Source organism: Notolepis coatsorum (assembly GCF_963971535.1).
Source record: "Notolepis coatsorum genome assembly, chromosome: 11".
Classification (NCBI taxonomy): domain Eukaryota; kingdom Metazoa; phylum Chordata; class Actinopteri; order Aulopiformes; family Paralepididae; genus Notolepis; species Notolepis coatsorum.
Window position 1 is genome coordinate 117,124,228 of NC_140175.1, and position 20,903 is coordinate 117,145,130.

The 20,903-nt window shown below is 40.9% G+C and overlaps 1 long non-coding RNA gene across 1 annotated transcript in view; it reads left to right on the forward strand.

Annotated features, from left to right (window-relative positions):
- The window catches only part of LOC311236427, a 35,952-nt gene that overhangs the window by 544 nt on the left and 14,505 nt on the right, over positions 1–20,903 (forward strand). Inside the window, exons 2-3 of the long non-coding RNA XR_014620211.1 lie at positions 95–261; positions 13,699–13,791. This is a non-coding gene — a long non-coding RNA (uncharacterized lncRNA). The remainder of the gene's footprint in view (positions 1–94; positions 262–13,698; positions 13,792–20,903) is intronic.

A 20,903-nucleotide genomic window follows, 5' to 3' on the forward strand; every position in this document is an offset into this window, starting at 1 on the left:
GCTTTACTTGAGAGGCTATGCTAATGCTTCTATTGAGCCGTACTGTATTGTACCCATTCTGCAATCTGTTAAATAAAGTATTCATTCATTCTAGGATGAGGTTGGCCTCCAGTAAGGCCATCTGCACCTCCTGCTTCTGTTCACTTGTTTCATCTCCTCCAGTAAGGCCATCTGCACCTCCTGCTTCTGTTCACTTGTTTCATCTCCTCCAGTAAGGCCATCTGCACCTCCTGCTTCTGTTCACTTGTTTCATCTCCTCCAGTAAGGCCATCTGCACCTCCTGCTTCTGTTTACTTGTTTAATCTCCTCCAGTAAGGCCACCTCCTGTTTATGTTCCCTTCTTCGATGGAAGTGTGGATCCAAGTAACTAGCTTTGTTCAGCAGCATGAACACCCTCTTTTCCTCACTATACCGCTCCTCCAGATCGGTAATGATCTGTGTCTTCAGTGTTTCCCCTGAAAACAAATTCAGCAGCGGTACTGTGCCTCTAGGGGGGTCCGGGGGCATGCCCCCCGTAATTTTTTTTTTTTTACATTTTAAAGTTAAATGCATCAATCTGGTGCACTTTGAGAGCAAAATAAAGAGGCTAGATCTATGATGAACTTTGTGCTCAAAACACAAAATCGACTAGACTGCAGTGCTTTCTCCCTGTAGCCCTTTCCTCAGGTCAGTCTTTTACATTAAGCACCCCCCACAGCCCAAATAAAATTATTTAAAAAAAAAAGTATGTTGCCACTTTGAAAGAACCCTTGTATATGTAGTAAATCAATATGCATTCATATTAGGACAGGTTTGCATTTGTCCAGCCTACATTTACAATATATTATTCACACAAAGTATTGTCAACAATTACAATTAAATTGTTACAATTAGGTCCACCATTCTACCTATTTTTTTTGGATCAGCACTTGTTGAACGCCAGTGTTGAAAAGACAGCTCTGTTGATCCAGTATTTAAAAACGGGTAGACCAAACTGGTGGCCCTATTAATTGAATGGAAGAGACACAAGACGTAACTGACATAATTGCTAGCATTGTCCACTAGCATTGTCTGTTGTAAATAATGGAGTTCCACAAATCATGTCCAAGTAGAATCGTCTCAAACAAGGGACTAAACACGTTCCGCAATTATGCCACATCAATGTGGAACGCCCTACCCACAGTTGTAAAAAAATGTGAATCACTACTAGGGCTGGACGGACGGTATGGTCTAAAATGTATATCACGGTATAATTTTAAGCATAGACGGTAACGGTATATCACAGTATATTAATTAATCTTAAAATGTCTATTTTTTTTTATCCACTTTTTCTCCCCATTTTCTATTTTTCTCCCATCCCAATTCCGTATTATCCAATTCTACTCTCCCCTGTCTCGAACGTTGTTAGACCATGCCTCCCACTGGTCGGCTGCAATGTGGATGAAGCCTTGCATCACGTGTCCCCTCCGGTACACGAGGAGGCAGCTGTCGCATCTTTTCACCTGCACAGCACGACCTCTCAGCGGCGAGGAGTGACGCGTGGGAGAGACACGCTGCCCCCGTTGCTTCCTGATTCTGCTGTACAGGCGCACCAACCGACCTGTAGGAGTCGCTGTCCACACCGTCCGATCCCCACCCACCGGCTTTCCCACCCCCTAATACTGCCAATTGTATTAGTATGAACGACCAGCCAAGCCGGAAACAACACGAGAGCTGGGCTCGAACACTGCATCTCCTGCGTTAGTGGCGAGCGCCTTGCCTACTGCGCCACTTAGCCGCCCTAAAAATGTCTATATAAATGCTTCTGAAGGGGTAAAGATCTGGCAGCTATTACTGTACTCTTGTATTACTAGGACATATTTCACATAGTACAGAGGTATTTTAAGAACATTTATTGTGCAAAACTGCAATAGAAAAATGCAAAACCTTTTCTCAAGTTACTTCCATCTCTGAAAAACACTTTTCATGAAATACAATCAAATCAAGCAGCACAAAGTGAAAATAAAAACTACTGCAGGACACGAGGTTTCTTTCCCTCAAACAACGCAAACACAATAAAACTCCAACATAACTTAGTTTGACAACGTAGAGAGAGAGCGTGATGCAATAGGTTTGCGTTTGATGTTTGAGCGTCCTAAGTTGCCGTAGTTGATGTCACACCAGGATGTCAATGTCAACACACAGAGTTGGAAACGAGAGCAGCCCGATGGATAAAGCGATATAAAGAAACGAATAGCCAATAAATGTGAAGTAATCTTTGAACCTCTGTTGTCAAGCCTCGTCACTATAACCTCCCTTTCCTCACTAATGAAACTGGTGCCGCACAGTCACGTAAAGTGGCCTAATTTCCTCCCCTGGTTGTCAGTTAAGGCCATGGGTAGGTAGGGAATTTATTTTATTTTATTTTTTATTTTATTCTTTCCCACGGCGACTATGGATAGGGAATTTCTTTATTTAATAAAAATGTTCACAACATGGATGCTTGTACTCTGCCAGCATGTTTAATATCCATAATACTAAAGGTTTGACTAAGATTTCTACGAAACTTTATTAAAAAAGGGATTATTTTTATTTTATTTTACATTTTTTTTAACTCATAAAATATATTGGGTCGCACCTAAATCGGCATGGTCTGTCGGCAACCGGAAACAAACTATTATTTTTTTTTGGCCTTGGGGAGATTCAGTCGTCATAGCAGCAGGGGGTACAGGTATGGTCGTGGTAATAGGAGAGAAATACATATAAGCAATAAACAAATGTAATCTGAATATACAATTTTAATAAAATAAACCGCAGAGTTGCATATGAGTCTGTATACCCTATTGGTCATAATATAACTTACAATAAATATAGGCAATATAAAATATGACTAAAAGTAAACGGTATACACAAAGGTGCAGATCATAATGAGTTATAGTCCATGCAGGGTTTAGTGGTTAAGAGTCAGACATTCCTAATGGTTCTCAAGTTCTGCAGCCGTTAGTTCTCCAGCTGCTGGCAGCAGTCCGTGCCTCCGGTTGTGGAGCCTGATGGCCACTGGCTTGAAGAACTGGCAGACGGGCACACAGACACACACGTTGTTGACCTAGTAACGTTAGTGCCAGCGCGCTTGCTGTTGCTGTGGCCTGATGTTTTGAAAGCGATCCAGTCCTTACCGAGCGGTGAGTAGGATCTGATGGTGATCCGGGCTTGTTCTTAGTGGTAGAAATTAGGGATGCATGATAATTATCGGGCCGATATCAGCAATAGGGCTGCAACTAATGACTAATTTGGTAGTCTACTAATCTGTCGATTATTTTTTCGATTAGTCAACTAATCGAAAACCAATTATGAAAACAAAAAAAAAGGATTTTTTTTTTTTTTTTTTTTTTTTATATAAACTACCTATCTTTGTGAAAGTGGCTTCTCAGCTCTGGTCCAGCTGAAGACAGAGCAGAGGAACAGATTGGACATTGAGCATGACCTCAGAGTTGCTTGTCTACCATCACCCCAGACTTTGAGACTCTTGTCAGGACCAAACAACAACATCATAACATGATGATCCCATAGCAAATTAAAATAATGACTCATGAAACATTTGAATTTGGATCTTAAGCCACTTTAAATAAAAATGTATTTGAATAACAATACAGCAATCACTCATAACAAGATAAATAAATTAAATAATACAAATTAAAGTGGAAGTGTACTTTAAATAACTAAAAAAATAATAATAAAAAAGAAATAACTAGCAGCATCTGCCCCCAGCACCGCGGCTGATGGGGATGTAACTTGGTCCAGGACCAGGAGGGTGACGTGGAACAGCTGTAAGGGGAGAGGGGGATGAGTCAGATCAGACAGACTTCTAGGTCTTTTGTTTGCTGTGTGTGAGAGGAGTCCGTGTATGTGTGTGTGTCTTACTCTGATCGCTGTGTGAGTGAGAGGAGTGTGTGTACTGTGTAATTTGTGTGTGTGTCTTACTCTGATCGCTGTGTGAGTGAGAGGTGTGTACTGTATAATTTGTGTGTGTGTCTTACTCTGATCGCTGTGTGTGAGTGAGAGGAGTGTGAATGTGTGTGTGTCTTACTCTGATCGCTGTGTGTGAGAGAGAGGAGTGTGAATGTGTGTCTTACTCTGATCGCTGTGTGTGAGTGAGAGGAGTGTGTATGTGTGTGTCTTACTCTGATCGCTGTGTGTGAGTGAGAGGAGTGCGTGTGTAATGTATTGTGTGTCTAGTCTGATCTAGGGATGCACGATAATTATCGGGCCGATAATTATCGGGCCGATATCAGCAATTATGACGTCATCCCGATAAACTCGATAACGTTATTGATAGCTCCGATAACATATAATAAATTTTTTGGTTAAAAGAAATCCGGTGTGGGTGGATTTGGATGAAGGGCGCTTGTTTTTATTATAGCCTCCTCCCGTTTTGCCAGTACTGTGGTAAAACTGATAGCGTGTGGTTTAGGAACAGGGAGTTTTTCACAAATCCAGCGCTCCCCTTCTTGTCTGTGACGTAGTCACGTTACATTCGGAGACAGACAGTCGATCTGCCAATTACGCCCCTCCGCTTGCACCCACCTCTTCTTCTTACCACCAATCAGAAGCTCTCGTTCGTTTATTTACCTCCGGATTGTCGGCCATTATTCTACTCGGAGCTATAACGTTAGCTGCTCCCCGCCAGCCACATTGACAAGTACCAGCGCTTATACATTACTGGCAAATGTCTTGTTGCACTTGTGGCAACGAGCGTTGTCAGCATCGACTTTAGTAAAATAGACCCAGACTTTTTTTGAGGAATTTAAACGTCGCAAACTAATCTTGTTTGCTGTTTTCTATCTCTCCTCCCTGGGTCTCTCTCTGCCTGCGCGAGCCGGCTGTGCTCACACACACACACACACACACGGGTGCTGTCGAGAGCAGAGCTGTGTGTGTGTGTGTGTGTGAGTGAGTGAGTGAGTGTGTGTGTAAGAGCACAGCCGGCTCGCGCAGGCAGAGAGAGACCCAGGGAGGAGAGATAGAAAACGGCCAACAAGATTAGTTTGCGACGTTTAAATTCCTAAAAAAAAAAACTCCATAATTTCTCGAGTACCGATAGCAGTACCGATGACGTCGGAGCTTATAAATACTAAAAAAAAAAAAAAAAAAAAAATTGATTAAAAAAATAATATATATACATTTAAAAACATTTTATAATACAATCGATATCGGTTATCGGCTTGAGGAGCATAAAATTATCGGTATCGGTGTCAAAAAATCAATATCGTGCATCCCTAGTCTGATCATCATCTCCTGCAGGGGAACAATGTTTTCAATGTCCAAAATTTGCTATGAGATCATCATGTTATGATGTTGTCTAGAACCCTGAGAAGCCACTCTCACAAAGATAGGTAGTGCACAAAAAAAAAAAAAAATCGACGTCGTCGATTATGTCGACTAATCGTTGCAGCCCTAATCAGCAATTATGATGTCATCCCGATAAACCCGATAACATTATTGATAGCTCCGATAATATATAATACATTTTTTGGTTAAAAGAAATCCGGTGTGGGTGGATTGGGATGAAGGGCGTTTGTTTTTACTGTAGGCTCCTCCCGTTTTCCCAGTACTGTGGTATGACTGATAGCGTGTGGTTTAGGAAGAGGGAGTTTTTCACAAATCCAGCGCTCCCTTTCTCATGCCTGGCTGTGAGGTAGTTGCGTAACTTTCAGAAGCAGCACAGATAGTAAACAAAGATGGCGTCGTCAGACTTTTTCAAAGTTTCAGAGGAAACCAGTTTGCTTGCTATTTGTAACAAATGCAGAAGTTCCACGAGGAGGGAAAGGAGCAACAAGCTATAACACATCCAACCAGGGAACAAACTTAACTTTTTGACTTACCAGCCATTTGGCTGGTAGACTTTTAAAAGTACCAGCCGGGCAGATTTTTTACTAGCCAAAAATTATAAATAGCTTTTTAGTATATCGCCATGTGTTATTATTACATATAATACTCTCATATGCTATTTTCAATTAATATCATAAACAACATAAGGAATATTAGCATCATTTTGAGTGGACTGAAGGAATGAGTCAGCGTTAATAGTTTTAAATGCAAATAATTGATTGAAACATAGAAGTGGGGTCGGGACACACACACACACTGTGTTTCAACTCACCACCCTCGCATCATATTGTAGTCTGTTTTCAAACTTCCACTCCTCTCAAAAATTTTTATATTTGAATATCAACATTATCTGTCCATCCTCAGTAATCCTCAGTTTACTATAATATACTCCTGTCCTGAGTCCTGACTAGTGACTCCGTCGTCTTTCCAAACACACGCACACACAGGGAAGGGGAGAGTGCCACCCCCCCATTTCCCTTTCCTCAGTGCTGTTTATGGCTCTGTCTCGTCTGATCATCAGGATTAGCTTGTTAGCTTAACGTTGTAGTGATTGGTACATAAACGTTAATTTCGGGCGATGTGGGCATAAAGGAATGGCGACGGTGCAAAGCATGTAGCTGCATTGGACTCGTTGTGAGAAGAAAAAAAACATCACAGACTTATTTCGCATCTGTAGGCACACTGCTGTGTTAACGCTGGTCTGTTTAACGCTGCTGCTCTGTTTTCAAGAAACCACACGTAGTGGGCGGATATCATATGACTCGCAGAGTTGCTAAGGGTTTTTCAAAAGAGTATCATATGAACCTGAACGTTGCCTGTTGCCGGAGCCCAGCTATTATGACTGGAGCTGCGCTTGGGGCGGCAATGAGACTCGCACAGGATTTTCAAAATAAGAGTATCGATATGAACTACACGCCAGCTGGCGGGCAGACTATTATCTTTAGACGCCAGAAGGTAAATCTACACGCATTTGGCGATGGGCGTCTAGTAGGGGTGGACGGTATAAACGGTATACGGTATAAACGGTATGAATTTGCTCTACGGTATGGATTTTGAGTATACCGTGTAACCGGTAGTGCAGCTCTAAAATAGCAATGACGTCATGTAACCACAGCGCGACTATTTCACTCGCATTTGCCCCTAAAAATAGATAGAATTAGTCATAGATAATAGATATGTGCGAACTGGAAAAAGTTATTTAGGAGGCTTCGCGCAGTGGGCGTGCCAGCCCCTACCGCACGCATGTAAACACGGGTCTAGTAGTCTAGTGGGACGGGACACGGGAGCTGTCGGCGTCTCCCTGAGCTAACGTTAGCTTAGCTACCGTTACAAAATGACCCAGTCAACTATTCACTTTTAGTTTAATACATGATGGGGCATTGTCTAACCGAACGGTATCTAGTCGGCCAGCTACCGATAGCTCCTGACATCAACAAACGCTCCACAAAGTCTAGTACTAGAGACGTGTATGCTACCTGTTAGCTCACGTTAACGCAAATTAGTTCACCGTTCAAAACGAAATGTCCCATTGAACTAAATAATTCACTGAGGCGTTGTATTAACGTTATATATGCAGTAGCTACAGATAGCTCATGATATCAATGTCTTATAACACTGATTAGATGCGTATTCGAGCTGAGGGCTTGCTAACGTTATAATACCAATACAATAGGGTCCAGGTGCAGCACCGGAGAATCCTGGCCGTAGCTCTGCTCGAGGCTACTAGAGTATAGGTCCAGGTGCAGCTCCGGAGAAACCTGGCCGTAGCTGGAGGCTACTAGAGTACACACAGACAGTGGAGCTTGTTGCGTGGTGGCGATGTCTCGCAGATAATACCAGTACAAGTCTAATTATATAATATATATATTTTATAAAAAAAAAAAAAAAAATTATATAAAATAAAAATTTTTTTTTTATCAAAAACGATGATACCGTGATATATACCGTTACCGTCTATGCTTCAAATTATACCGTGATATAAATTTTAGACCATACCGTCCACCCCTAGCGTCTAGTTATTTTGTTCCCTGCATCCAACCTAATAAGTCACCTGAAACATCACCACCGCTACGATGGTGTATTAAAATCCGACGACGACGCCGAGCAGCTAAAGGCTAAGCTAATCCAAAGCTGCAAAGGAACCGGCGCGGCTTGTACCTATTGACGAGCCGTTTGCAAAATTAAAGATGTTTGACAGACGATTTGTTTGGTTTATTTAATTCTTTTTGAGGTGTGCTGTCCTATAAATGCCAAGTAATAGTTGTTTCATGGACCCACAACAGTCTCCTCTCCTATAGCGTCAAATGTTTTATCTGCTGACAAAGCACAATACCTGTTGGTTTTTAGTTCACTCATTGTTCAGGGAAACACATTGTTAATGACATTGACGGATTGTGAATTTTGTGATTGACTCGAATTATATTTATTTGGAAAAATAGTCACTTTATTTGAAGAGTCAAAACTGTTCTCTTGGCTTTGTTTTGTTCATAGGCTCATGTCATGATAAATCTGGTTAGGTCAAAACTACAGGAATATACATAAAAAAATAAAATTATAATACAATAAATATATATATATATTATCGGTATCGACCTTGAGGAGCAGAAAGGTATCGATAGCGGGTTCAAAAAAATCAATATCGTGCACCCCTAGTAGAAATCTGTTATCCAACTATTGAATTATCTGTGGTGACGATCCATGGCTGTTATTTTTATATTATTATTATTAGCTGCCGCAGCCTCAGATATTATTAGCCCTTCATTAGCAAAATCCAGAACAAACGTTAGCTTAGCAGTGTTTCTCATCTGTTTATCTGACATACATTATCCTAGTTTAGCTTGGCTTAGGAGTCCATGGTAATGTTGTATTATTTGCAGTTTACCAAACAATTCTTTTTCAATCTTCTGTAGATGTCCATGATATTACATTTAGAGTTGTTGCGATACCGATACCAGTATCGGAAATGCCTCCGATACTGCCTAAAATGCTGGTATCCGTATCGGCGAGTACGCCGAAAGGCTAGCCTCCGATACCATATGACGTAATTTATCAACAACACGTGCGGTATCTTCCTACTGAGAGTGAGCATTATAAAACAAACGTGTTTTTAATCGACCGTGAATTAAAGTGTCGATGCTGTTTGTCATTTTAACAGCAGATACTTTCTTAAATGCCATCGTCCCGAGAGAGGGGTGTTGACAGGGATTTCTTTGACCCCGATATCGATACCGATAACTTTCTGCTCCTCAAGGTCAATACCGATAATATATATATATTTATTGTATTATTAAAAAAATTTGTATTCCTGTAGTTTTGACTAACCAGATTTATCATGACATGACATTCCAGCCTGTCAAAGGCTTTCATAGCATCCAGGGACAGCATTGCCTTAGGTATGGTGTCCTCCTTGTCGGCATCAAGTACGTGCAGTATTCGTCTTATGTTTTCAGTGATCAAGCGGCCTCCTATGAAGATGATTGAAAACTTTATTAACAGATTGCAGAATGGGTACAGTACAGCTCAATACATACAATTGTTAAGGGGATGCAGACCAGAGAAAGACTTTCGTCTTGTTTACATCAGGGTCCCCCATTTTCAATTCATCATAACATATATGACACGCACGACATACAGATAGACAGTACTGCTACATCTATACATTTATGACATACCAGATTTGTAAATTCAGTAATGTTTGTGATACAAAAAGAGTCCAGAAAAGAGAGTATACATTTGACGTAGAAACTGTACATTGGAGGAGGTTGGGTAGGTGGGGTGGCATTGGGTGGGTTGGGGGGGGGGGGGGGGGGGACTGTACATTGGAGGTGGGTGGGGGGGGGGGGGTGGTTGGGTAGGGGGTGGGGGGGGACACTGTACATTGGAATATTGACAAAGCCATACTTGGTAATTTACTGTACATTGGAGGGGGTTGGGTTAGGACATTTACAGGGGCCAGTTTCGAATTGCAGTCTCTCGTAGGTGTTCTTTGAGAGTAGGGCTGGGCGATATGGAAAAAAATCATATCGCGATAACGATATGATAATTTTATTTTATTTCTCGATATCGATAATTATCGAATTGTTATAAGTATAAAAAAAATTAATAAAAAAAAAAAAACATTTTTTATTTTTTTTTAACAACAGATGTATGTTTATTTTGCAGCAATTCTTTGTCATTGCCGCCATCTTTAGTGTTACATCCCCTCACACTCCAGTTCTCAGGCTGCAGCTGGTTTAAAAGCTAAAGTAAACCGGCTTCTCTGCTGGCTGTGGCTCCAGAGGAGTTGAACAGTTCTGGCTCTGCTAGTTTATTTTCGATCTTTTGGCGCTTTTTTGGTGGACAAACCACCGCACATGTGTACTGTGACTCGTGACTGGAGTCTAGTTCTGCTAGCACACATAGCCTACTGTGTACAGACGGTTTCAAAATGTATTTTAAATTAGAAAGCAAACAAAATAAATGGACAAGAGAAAAAGAAATCTGAATTTGGTCAGTATTGTCATTTGGACAAGCAAAGCCATTACTTTAAGTTGCAGGCAAGAAAGACAAGTCTGTCCACTGTCTCTGGTTTTAAAACTGCCCTGTTGCAGGTAAAAAAAAAAAAAAAAAAAAAAAACGATTTTTCGATTTTTTTTTATTTCGATATTCGATATCGATTATTAAAATATATCGCGATATTTATCATTATCGTTATATCGCCCAGCCCTATTTGAGAGTGTTTTTGAAAGTGGGTAGTGATTCACATTCCTTTACAGCTTTGGGTAGGGCGTTCCACATTGATGTGGCATAATTGCGAAACGTGTTTAGTCCCTTGTTTGAGCCGAATCTGGGTTTAACATGATTTGTGGAGCTCCCTCTGGTGTTGTGATCGTGGTATTCACTGACCTTTGGGAAGTATTTTGACATGTACATGGGTACCTTGGTCGTGTAGTGCATCTTGTAGACCAGGCCCATTGCAAGTTGCTGTACTCTGTCGTCTACTCTAAGCCATCCTAGGTTGTCAAAGTGGGCAGGGGTGAGGTGGGTTCTAGGAGTCAGGTCAAGCAGTAGTCTGACCAGTTTGTTTTGAGATGTTTGTAATTTTGCTTCTTTCTGTTTCATTTTGTATAAAAGTATTCTGTACTTCAGTATGACAACTAATAAAGAAACTTGAGAAACTTGAGATTGGCCCCAGCTAAACCTAACCTACGGAACTGCAGCTGGACTGTTTTGACTGTGCAATGCAGCAATCTCTGATTGGATTTGAAGGTTGTCAATCATTCAACCCGCGTTCGTGGGTGGCTGAGGCAAATCTGCACAGGCAGTGCTTAGATGACTCAAATAGCCTATTTTGATTGGATAATAGAATGAAAAGAACTGCCTGTGCAGTGAAAGTTTCACTTAGTGATTGACAGCTAGCCATGACTGACTGCAGCCCTGACCAAAGAGCTCAGAGCTGTCACTTTTGGCCATTTTTGAAAAAAAAAAATTCACTGGCATTTTTTTACAGAGGAAAACATTTCGAATAAAAAATTTATAAATAATAATAATAATTAAAAAAAATATATAATTATATATATATGTAAATTAATAATTATTATGAATTATGAGTGAATTTGTGTTTCACGTGTTGTCATAGAGAAACCTCCACTGTGGTAAAGGTAACGCTTAAAATTAGGGATGTCCGATATTATCGGCCGACCGATATTATCGGCCGATATCGGCAGTAAAATGTGATTTTTTTTTTTTTTTTTTTTTTTTTTTTACATTTATTTAACCTTTATTTACCCAGGCAAGCAAGTAAGAACCAATTCTTATTTTATTTATTGTCAAAAGTATGCATGTTGGTTTAATTCAACAACAAGAGATATGTAATGTTAATTTTTACTTTTTTAATTATCATATTTTGCACAGATAATGCTTACATTTAGAAAGCCTTTTGAATGCATCCAGTGAAATTATTAGTTACCTGAAATTATTCAGTTTTTTTGGGGGGAAACCCTGCATATATCGGTATCGGTTGATATCGGTATCGGTATCGAAATTAAGAGTTGGACAATATCGGAATATCGGTATCGGTAAAAAAGCCAATATCGAGCATCCCTACTTAAAATGTATTATTGCAGCGGCAAAAGGCGCAGTGAAAATGTTGGGTTCACCTAAATTATGTGCTGGTGCACCTAAATGAAAAAGTTGCAACCAATGTAAAAAGTTAGTCTGGAGCCCTGGTCTGTGATCAGTACATAACTATCCTACATGTCTGTGATCAATACATAGAACTATCCTACATGTCTGTAATCGATACATAGAACTATCCTACATGTAGGGCTGGGCGATATGACGATATTATATAAATATCGGGTACAGTTCATTAACAATACACTTTTTCAACGTATCGTGGATATCGTGATGTTTTGCCCAAGAGGATTGTGTCGCGTCAATCTGGTCCACACGTTACTCGTTCATATCTCAGCCTGTGTTGAGATATGCCCATTCCGCGGTCTGTTAATAAAGTTTTCAATCAGACAGATGTATGGAAAGGCTTTTATTATAACATTCGTTGAGGTAAAATCATTATGGCTCATTTAGTCATCCTGTGGTGCACTGGTCTCCTACTAGTCGGTTGCGGGGAGCTAATGTAAGTAGCTTTGTTGATGTCAGCTCACCGGACATTCAGGAAGTCAAAAACTAATGGCGCTTGCCGATTGGTGCTAAGAACAGCAGGGCGGGTGCAAGCGGTGTGACGTAATTGCCAGACTCGACTGTCAATCAAAATTATTCTGTTGTCCGTCAGAATGAATGAATGAGAACTTTATTAACATATTGCAGAATGGGTACAATACAGTACAGGAGGATGAAGACCAGAAAAAGACTTTCGGCTTTTTTACATAAGGGTCCTCCATTTTCAATTCATCAAAACATTTAGAGACATACAAATATACAGTAGTTTCATAAAAATGCTAAAATGCTATTGATTGATTGATTGATTGATTTAAAACGTTATTAACATATTGCAGAATGGGTACAGTACAGCTCAATACATACAATTGTTAAGGGGATGCAGACCAGAGAAAGACTTTTGTCTTGTTTACATCAGGGTCCCCCATTTTCAATTCATCATATTTCATATCTAAATCATATAATATCTCATTGCTAAATATATGAAATATATTATAATCTAATAATCCAATAATCTAAATCTAATATATAATATAAAAATGCTAAATGCATGGGTATTTTATTTTGTCTTTAATGTTAGCTTGCAAACTCAAATACTGTCTTGGTAAGCCTCATAATGAATCGTTTGGGGTAAAAAAGAAAAACATTGTGATGTGTATCGCCGAAAGGTCAGAAAATATCGTGATATCATATTTAGGCCATATCGCCCAGCCCTACCTACATGTCTGTGATCAATACATAGAACTATCCTACCTGTCTGTGATCAATACATAGAACTATCCTACATGTCTGTAATCAATACATAGAACTATCCTATGTCTGTGATCAATACATAGAACTATCCTACCTGTCTGTACTTTTTACTGTTGCATGGTTTGGAGAGCTAGGAGGCAACATTACGCTCTAGCCTAAAGCTAACATTTCCTTTTTTTCCATTTTAAACCTTTATTTCAACTTGTTAGGAAGTGGCGGTTTCCCTCATGTAGATTAGATTAGCTGTCATTATACAGCACAAGTACAGTACAACAAAAAGAAGTTTGGCAGATGTAGGCTATTGTCGGTACATTATGAACCATGACATGAAGGTATCTTTTTCTCTTCACCTGCTGTAATTTAGCCTTCAGTTTTTTGGCAAATAATCCACTGCGTCCACCATGATTAATTTGTTTTGTGCATCTTTGTGTCGACGTCTAGAGAAACCCCTGATGGATTGTCCAGATGTCCACACGCTTCCCATCACCCGTGGCAACAAGGATGGTCTGCTGGACATAGATGAACTTGCCAGAGGTGATCATTTTACCACTTCATTTACATTCTTTACATTCTTTAAAGTAATTTTGTTCTTAATTTTTATCATTCCTAAATACCTCATGGATGTCAATCAATCTACATTTTATTACGGACTCATGGTCTATATAAAAGACAATACATGGAATAAATTACATATAAAAGCACCATAAAAAAACATAGTTTAAAAGATAAGTTTCGCATAAAGACAACGGTCTCTGGTGGGGTTGAAGGACAAAACCAAGATGATCTCATTTACCTGGCAAATACATTTCTACATACAATCTCTTAAGGCAGCTTGGGATGGAAGTCCTGCAGCCACAAACATCTTACTTGCACTACACCACCCTCACTGACACCCCCCACTGTGTTACATTAACACACCCTACTGGACTATATACTTGTCCACTGTATTGTTACTCTTTCTAATTAGTGTATATAATTGTATAATTGACGACATCTGCCCAGTTGCACAGCCCTGGCCTATTCCTATTACATTTTTACTTATAATTATACTATATCTATTGTGCTATATTTAGTTTATATCTCATATAATTGTATTAAAAGATAGGAGTGCGTCACCTTGTTTGCAGGGCTATATTATAGCTATGGATACAATACTATGGCCCATTTGACATCAAATATCTATCGCTCACTATGTGAAAAAGAATACATTTCTTCATCCATACGTTCCTGTGTTATACCATTCATTAGTAAAGTACTTGAAAAGATAGTTTCAGTTCAAATAAATTCCTTTCTTGAAGAAAACAACATCTTAGAAGAATTTCAGTCAGGATTCAGAAAATATCATAGCACTGAAACTGCCCTCACCAAAATAATCAGTGACCTCAGACTAAACTCTGACGAGAATAAGATCTCCATCCTTATCCTGTTAGATCTCAGTGCAGCATTTGATACAATCGATCACGATATTCTAATCGATCGTCTTGAAAACCATGTCGGTTTCTCAGACCATGTGCTGGGCTGGTTTAAAACATACATCAGAGGGAGGAAATTCTATGTTAAACTAGGAGATCACATGTCTGATATATACGACAACTATGGAGTTGCACAAGGGAGTTGCTTAGGTCCTTTACTCTTCTCCCTTTACATGTTACCGCTGGGTGATATCAGAGAACATAATGTAGATTTCCATAGCTATGCGGATGATACACAACTGTACATATCTGCTGAACCAAATGATACAGCGATTAGCTCCATTACAGACTGCTTACTGGCAATAAATAAATGGATGAGTAAGAACTTCCTGAAACTAAACGAGAACAAAACTGAAATTCTAATTATCGGCTCCAAAACTAAAAAATAAACATTAATAAAGAACCTGGGGGGACTAACCCCTTGGATCAAATCTGAGGTCACTAGTCTTGGGGTTATCATAGATTCAGAACTGAACTTCAATTCTCATATTAGCAAAGTGACGAAAACATCGTTCTTCCATCTCAGAAATATAGCAAAAGTACGACCATTTATTAATCAGAACGATGCTGAGAAGCTAATTCATGCATTCATATCTAGCCGGTTAGACTACTGTAATGCACTTTTCACAGGTCTCCCTAAGAAAACCACAGAGAGGCTTCAGCTAATCCAAAACTCTGCAGCCCGACTGCTAACTAGAACCAAAAGGAGAGAGCACATTAGTCCAGTCCTAGCCGCTTTACACTGGCTTCCTGTAACATTTAGAATTTACTTTAAGGTCCTTCTCCTTACATACAAAGCTCTAAATGGACAGGGACCTAGCTACATCGCCAACACTCTAATAAATTACACACCAGCAAGAACACTGCGATCATCAGCTGCTGGACTACTAGAGGCTCCCAGAAGCAGTCAAAAGAGGATCGGTAATGCAGCCTTTATCAACTATCTTTTTATGCTCGCTTATGCCTGTATTTTTTGCTGTTGTGAAGCACTTTGAACTGCAACCTCTGTATGAAAAGTGCTATACAAATAAAGTTATTATTATTATTATTATACCGTGGTGAATATAAGTGGTTTTACAATGGTCTGGGGTCATTCCTGAAATGCTCAGGAATAGCCTTCTGCGTTTATTATACTATAACCGTTGCCGTTTCTTGCCTGGACCCGCTACTATTCTCAAATCAAATTTTTCTTTTTTTTATATAAATGTTTTTATTTTCAATTTTCAACATAGAACAAGACATCACAATACAATACCGTTAACAATAATAAAAATAATGACTAACAACAGTAATAACATCACAAGACAGGCAAAAAAAAAAAAAGACAATAAAAATTAAATAAGGAAATGACAATAGAAAATAAAAATAAATAAAATAAAAGAAGTGTGGCTTTCACGTGTGTGCATTATCTCGTGTGCTATATATGTGTGTTCTACCTACCCATATGTGCGTGTGCTTTACCTATGTATATGTTTTATGTGTACATGCATATATGTGTGTTGTGAACGTGTGCATATGACCGTGTATTCCCTAGTAGCCCAGAGTACATGTACAGTACTACTGCAGCCAAGAGGACACGTACAGTATCAATGTAGTCAAGTGGGCATGTACAGTATTACTGTAGTCAAGAGGGCTTGTACAGTATCACTGTAGTCAAGTGGGCATGTACCGCATTACTGTAGTCAAAGGTATATGTACAGCATTACTGTAGTCAAGAGAACATGTACCGCACTACTGTAGCCAAGAGGACATGTACAGTATCATTGTAGTCAAGTGGGCATGTACAGTATCACTGTAGTCAAGTGGGCATGTACAGTATCACTGTAGTCAAGTGGGCATGTACAGTACTACTGTAGTCAAGTGGATATGTACAGTATTACTGTAGTCAAGGGTACATGTACAGCACTACTGTAGTCAAGAGGACATGTACAGTATTACCGCAGTCAAGAGAACATGTATAGTACCACTGTAGTCAAGAGGACATGTACAGTATTTACAATGCCAGTACCGTCAGACAAAACAAGGCAGCAGTGGGAGGTTACTGGTAATGGGGAAATCCGGCGAGTACAGTGGTGGATAGTGCAGGCCCAATATGTGACAGATAGGGGTCCCAGATCTCATAAAAAGTGTCCAACTTGGAATGCAGCATGCACGTAATATATTCACAGGGGATACATTCCATTATGATATTGTGCCATGACCTTATTGACGGGACCTCGTCCTTGATCCAAAACAATAGGATGTTCTTTCTAGCAGCAAATGTCAACAAATTGAACAGTCTCTTATGCTTGGAATTGGTAACATGAATATCTGGGAGGCCCAGCAAAAGGCAGAGGGGATCCAGCTCGATGGGGGTGTGAAATATGTCAGACAGTTCTTCTACAACGTCGTACCAGTAGCTCTGTAGTTTTACACAGGTCCAAAAACAGTGGACGTGATTTCCAATCTCTATCTTGCATTTAAAGCAAAGTGGGGACGTATTGGGATCCATTTAACTTTTACGGGTGGGGGTAATATGAATGTGATGCAATATTCTAATTTGGATGGCCTTGGTGCGGTTGCAAACCGATATTTTTTTTGCGTAGGTCCACGTATCCTGCCAGTCTGCATCTGTGATTTCTATGTCCAAATCCTCTTCCCAGGACTGTTTAGTAACATAGGAAGATAAAGATGAATTAAGGTTCAGAGTACTATAGAAGATAGATATTTGTGGAATATGGCGGGGCGGAGCTGAGCGATCATGGAGTAGACGTGTTTCACATGAGCTCCCTTCTACCGTGCTGAATATACGTTTCTCCCCATTAGTCTTTATTTTATTTTTATTTGTTTTTTATCTGTTTGCTAGGTCGTCGTGTTTAGTATACTGTCATCGACTTTTTTCGACTTTCTGCGATGACTGGGGTGGAAACCAGAGCCATGAAACCATGCGCCACAACCAGCAAACCACCACCACCGGGCCTGGCCGCATCGTCGTCCGGTGTCGGGGAGATAAGCGAAGCTGTGCTCTTGGTCATGACCAAGCTACACGCAGACTCTGAGGCACGCGTCGCTGAAGCACAGAAGAAAGTGTTGGCGGATTTTTGTGTCAACCTCCGTCGTGAGATATCAGAAGAAATACGGCTGGCGGTAGTCCCGCTGACAGACAAGATGGAGTCGATTCACGCTGCCTCGTCGGCTAATGCTAACGAACTAGCCATGCTAACGACGGAGGTATCATTACAGTGCGAGAAGATGGCGGGTCTCGAATCCGCCCTGCTGGCTAGGCAGGCTGAAGTCAACAAACTACAGTCGGCAATGGAGGAGATGCAGTCCCGGGATAGACGCCACAACGTCAGGATTGTTGGAGTACCGGAGGCCAGCGGTGAAGGCCGTCTCTCTGAGACCATGCCCGAACTGCTGCAGAAAATACTAGGGACGGACGTCCTCCCTTCGCCTCCTGTCTGTGAGTCGGCCTACAGAGCGGGCAGGTTTTCTCCCGGCGTGAACAAAGAGCCGAGGCCCATCATAGTCAAGCTGAACAGGCTTCAGCAGAGAGAACTCATCATGCGGTCGGCTCGTACCAGAAGGGGTAATCTGAGGCTTGGCGATCACAAAGTGGCCATTTTCGAAGACTTTACGCCGGAGGTTCAAGCACAGAGAGGCGAATACAAGGTGGTCCTGACTAAGCTATGGAAACTAGGCCTGAGGCCCACGTTATTCGCTCCCGCGAAATTATCTGTGTTGGAGAAGGTCGATGGTCAGCGTTCATTTTGGTCGTTGGCTAAAGCGAAGGAATATCTCGCGGGGATACCTGAGACTGTTGCTTGATATCTATGTCGGGTGAGTGACTTGGCGGTATGGGCCTATATACATTGATTAGGCCGACTATTCACAAATACTTGCTGTCATGCCCAGACATGCTAACTGTCCACTGCCCATCCAACTAGCGGGGCTTCCCAATGACTTCTGTTACTTGCTAAAGCTGACCTCATGGTCGTACTTGTGTATCGCCTCTTTGGAAGCTAACAAGCTAGCTGAACAATGTACATAATAGGCTAACGTGCTATCCGGATTCATCACTAGCTTACGCGCTAGCCTCGGGCTAGCTAGCGGGCTTCGTCTATCGTCTGCGCTGAGACATTTGAGACCCGTTAATGGTTACGTATTTTGGTTGCTGTTGCTGTTCAAAGGGACATTGGTTTGCACAATTCAAGAGTGATCGAGTCCCTAACTAACTTCTGGTATGCTTTTATTTTTATATCCAGGTTGTTTTGAGCTTTGGGATCCATAGTAGAAGCCAAGGTCGGTTGAATATGCATATACAATATATGATAACAGGTTGGGTCGGGTATGGCTTGCACTTCATGGCTATATGGTTATATGGCTTGCACTTTAGCCATGACCCTCTTTTCCCTTTTTTTTTTTTCTTATTCTCTTATTGTCGCTGTTTTTACGCCATCTGTATGCGCGATTTAAATGTGATCCGATTCTACCTTGGACTAACTGCTGATATGCCTTAATTTTGTTTTGAATTTTCCGTGATCCATTTATGCTATAACGTTGCGACATTAATATGCAGACTCCAAGGTAGATGGTTACAGGGTTGATGTTGAGTAATTATATAATAATGGCTGATTTTCCATTATAGCTGTCATGTTAGGGCCAAGGCTCACGTTGGCTCTCGACCGAATATACATAAATATGTGATAACAGGCTGGGTCAGGGTTAGCTTTGCTTGCACTTTAGCCATAACCCTCTTTTTCCTTTTCCTATTGTTGTCGCTGTTTTAATGGCATTTGAATGAGCAATTTAACTGTGATTCGATCCTACCTTGGACTAACTGCTGATATGCTTTGATTTTGTTTTGAATTTTCCTTTATCCATTTTTATGCTATAACGTTGCGACATTGATACAGACTCGGAAGAGGATGGTTACAGGGTTGATGTTGAGTTGTTATATAATAGTGGCTATTTCTTCCATTATAGTTGCCTCATGTTAGGGCCAAGGCTCACCAAGGTGGTTTTCGACCGATATCTATATCTTTATTGAATTTAATTTAAATTTGTTTATTGGACTAGTGGAGTTTAATTAGGGGTTTATTTAGAGGGGGATCGGAGTGGAGAACGTCTTATTGGGTCCATGACTCCAGTGGGTAATGAGAGGAAGATGACCATCCTTAATGGATGGGGCATAGGGAGGGGATTGGAGAGTGGGTATAGGGGTATTAATAATAGGACGGGTGGGTTAGTGTTTAGAGTAGAAGGAGGGGGGGTTGTAACTGGGGTGGTATTGTTCTGTGTTTTATGTACTGTTGTCTTATATGTGTGTGATTGTTCCTCCTCTGAACTCCTGAGATTGACCGTCTGGGCCCGCCTGGATCAGCGCCTCTGTACTCAGCCTGGCTGCACTGGTATGTTCTCTACGCATTTAGTCAAGCTCGACCATGGCTAAATTGAATATTTTAATTTGGAACGCAGGAGGGCTTAACGCCCCACACAAGCGTGCCAGTGTCCTTTGGCTATTGAAGAGGAGAAATATTGACCTTGCTCTCCTTAGTGAGACGCATTTATTGGTAGGTGACGTGTCAAGACTGGCAAATCGGCAATATCACGTTATCTCCTCATCCTCAGCCGATGATAAGACGAAGGGAGTAGTCATAGTTACAAGACGTAACCTTGATATCAAAGTCTTGGATGTATGGTCGGACACGGAGGGAAGGATTACTATAGCAAAAGTTGAATTCTCGCATAGGAAGATGGCTATAATAGCATTGTATGCTCCTAACACATTTGATTCAGCGTTCTATAATACAATCACGAAGAATATGTTGGAACTTAATGGATACGCTCTCATTGTGGGTGACGATTTTAATGCGTGCTGGGATGCGGAGATGGATAGGTCCGGGCCCTCTGAAACGAGCGACCAAAAACGGGCCTCTAAGGCCCTTAGGATGTGGGCCAAGGACACGGGGCTCACAGACTTTTGGCGCTTATCCAACCCCACCCTCAAAGATTACTCTCACCTGTCAGCCAGACACAAAAGCTTCTCTCGGATTGACTATGCATTCGCGTCCCCTAATATGTTTGATAGTTTCGATGTCTCATTGGTTCCCTTGGCTCTCTCAGACCACAAGGGGATTTTCCTTACGGCAACCTTTGGCAGGCTCTCCGCAAGAGCTCCCAGATGGCGTTTTA